Genomic DNA, 3574 nt, shown 5'->3' with positions numbered 1-3574 from the left:
GTGACAGAGCAAGTAGTAACCTTTGCCCTGGCACTGGTGAAACTGAGATTGCATTTTTGAAAAGTATATTGTGGATATAACAGAGTAACAGCATTGGAAGGGACCTGGGAGATTTTCTAATCCAATCCCCATTGGGAAATATTCTGAGGAGGAACTAGGGTTTATTGGTGGTAGCAAATGCATGCGCACACACAAATACACAAACACCACACACACATGCACACACACACAGAGTCTTGCAATATATTAAAGCCTAAAATCATTATTAAGACATACGACATTGGACCCAGTTCATCAAATGCTTCAAGAGAATTGCTACCTTGATTCTTCAAGCGAGGCTCCATATGTACAAGTATCCCTTTACTCTGTCATGCTGTTACTCTGTCCTAAGTGTTTTAATACATTTATATGTTCACCATCTTTTCCCAGGAAGGCTTTCAAAGTGAAATGCAAATGAAAAAATAGAAGGCAAACAAAAAAACAGACAGTAAAGTAATATAAATGAATGAACTCTGCTTATTCTATGCAGAACAGTTGCATACATATATATCTGTAAATTTAGATTTTGCTGACAAAGAGTTAAAGGGAGACTAGTATAGTATAGCTATTTCGAGCAAAACGCTCCTAGATTGGGGCTGAAAGGCAAAAGTAATCATAACACTAGACCAGGTGCTCTATTACTTACTATACGTACGTACGTGCGTGCGTGTATATATATATATTCGTAGATTTTCACGGGTACAGGTATGTAGGTCTTGGCATATTCGGGTCTTTTCCCGTGTAAGATTGAGAGTATCTTGGTGACGTTTCGACGAGGTCCCACTCGTCATCTTCAGGCTGGGGTCTTCGGCTTCGTGCTTGTGCGAGCAAAGTGTGATCGGAGCTGCCGTCTCTCAGCTCCGATCACACTTTGCTTGCACAAGCACGAAGCCAAAGACCTCAGCCTGAAGATGACGAGTGGGACCTCGTCGAAACGTTGCCAAGATACTCTCAATCTTACACGGGAAAAGACCCGAATACGCCAAGACCTACATATATATATATGTGTGTGTGTGTGTGTGTATGTATATATATATACACACACACACACATATTCACACGCATGTGTATGTAAGCAAGAAGAAACAAAAAGTATGAGATTCTGTATTCTGCAGCTCTAATAACTTTTCTGCCCCAGCTCCTGCCAATCTAGCAGTTCGAAAACATGCAAATGTGAGTAGATAAATAGGAACCATTTTGATGAGAAAGTAACAGCATTCTGTGTAGCCATTGAGACCGCCTGAGCATCTTTGGAGAATGCTGGCCATTGAATCAGAGAGGAGCACCGTCCCCTAGAATTGGACATGACTGGACAGGGAAAACCTTTTTTAAAATAACTTAATTGATTTTGATTAGCTTGTGCTTCTAGGGACTGTAGAATTCTGTGATTTCTCAATACCAAGGCAGGCTAAGCAGTAATTTGGACTTTAAAGCAAGGATAACTAGTTCCAAAGGTTGTTTTTTTCCCCCTGCTAAGGTTCAGTGGCATTTGAACTGTGGGGAAGTCAAGTAGGGTTTCATTTTAGAACAGAAAAGGGAGGGAGGGAGAGGCTGGGAACTGCTAGTCCGTAGTAGCTAAAGTCCACTTTTCTGCAACTGCTATGCCTCAGGTTTTCTGCAACGCAACTCCCATTTTCATGACTGTCGGCCAAAAATTAAACAAGGCAAATAGCCTACTAGCTGGGAACGGCCAATGCATTTCTATTACTAAGTAGTCCTTGGATTGTTCATTTCATGTCCATTCAAAGTTACAAAGGCGCTTACAAAGTTACAAAAGTGGCTTACAACTGGCCCTCACCGTTCATCCCAGCAAGTAAAAGCAGTCTTAATATCTTATCCATCTCTTAATACAACATGTACTCTTTCGCTCCATAACTCATCTCTCAACTGAAATAAATTAATAGATGAATCCAAAGTCTCATCGTTTGTTTTCTATCAGCAAAGGCCCAGCAAGGGGAATCAGGTACGGCCGATTTTCTATTTTAATCTTTATCAAATAAGCCAGTCCTATATTCCTCCCGCAAATGTTTAACAACTTTTAACTTTTAACACCATCGAACAGTCTAGAATATTTTCTATTCACCTTTTATTTATTTATTTTGACCGTAGAATTTTTCAAAACTTGAACAGACCTCAGCTGGGTGAGTGTGGACCGGTTAGTCTCTCTCAGCCCAGCAAGGTTATTGTTCTATGAAAAGCAGGAACAAAATAATGGCGAGATCTAAATTAATAATAAAGAAGTAGAAAGCAATCTTCAAGGCGATATTTTGGCACATTTTTTTCTACCTGTTCTCTTAGGATCTTTCTCGCAAGATGGGATCAGCAACTTCCTTCAGCTTTCACACTATTCTTTGCAAGTTTATTGTGTCGAGTGCTCAATTATTAAGTGTTCCTATTAAGTGTTCCTATTAATTTTCTCTCATTTAGTGTTTGGTTTTTCTGTGTTACTATGGTGTTAATTTTTAAGATATATCTGAATGGATTTGTGCATCACCCTGAAGAATTGCGCTCCAAAAGTGTGATGAAAGAGACGGAGAAGCTTCAGTCCTCGTCCAAGCTCATACATTCTTATTTAAGATAAAATAACAAAGGAAGGTGAGGGTGGAGAGCATTGCGAGAGAGCGCCAAACAGGACTGAGCATGTCTCGCATCACTCTCACAAAATCCAGCCCTCTTTTGTCATCATTTCCATGCTTAGGGTAGCATTTGGAATGGAGGGAGAAAAACGTGTCCTTTGAGAATTATCTTTTATAAAGCATCTAAATCTGAAATCAGTAATAATAACAACAGTAATAATAACAAGTAATAATAGGATAGCCCAAAACTGGAAGAGTCCAATTCTGCCTACAATGGAAGACTGGAGATTGAAAGTGTCGAATCTTGCTGAAATGGCAAAGATTTCGGCTTACCTGAAGAATTATTCGAATGAACAATTTTTATCAATATGGAGAAGATGGATTGTTTATATTCAAAAGAAGCATAGATTGGTAGAATATAATTTAGGTTATTAGACTTTTTTTTTACTTTGCTTATTTTTTTATTATTTTTTTTTATATAGATTAAGATATCTTGTGGAGTTAGAGATATTAGTATTTGTTTACTTATATATGAATATTATCCTGGGATTAGATTTGGGAAGTCCGGGGGGGGGGATTTTACTAGTATTACTGTTTACTTGTATGATTGTTTGTTTTATGATGAAAATAATAAAAAAAAAAAATTGGAAAAAAAACAACAAGTAATAATAATAATAATAATAATAATAATAATAATAATAATAATAATAATAATAATAATAACAATAACAACAACAATAATAATAATAATAACAACAACAATAATAATAAAGTTGGAAGGGACCTTGGAGGTCATCTAGTCCAACCCCCTGCTCAGGCAGGAAACCCTATACCATTTCAGACAAATGGCTGTCCAGTCTCTTCTTAAAAACTTCCAGTGTTGGAGCATTCACCACTTCTGGAGGCAGGTTGTTCCACTGGTTAATTGTTCTAACTGTCAGGAAGTTTCTCCTTAGTTC

Source organism: Protobothrops mucrosquamatus, unplaced genomic scaffold, assembly GCF_001527695.2.
Source record: "Protobothrops mucrosquamatus isolate PMUCROS unplaced genomic scaffold, P.Mucros_1.0 scaffold1516, whole genome shotgun sequence".
NCBI classification, from domain to species: Eukaryota; Metazoa; Chordata; class Lepidosauria; order Squamata; family Viperidae; genus Protobothrops; species Protobothrops mucrosquamatus.
Note: the sequence above shows the minus strand (reverse complement) of the source record.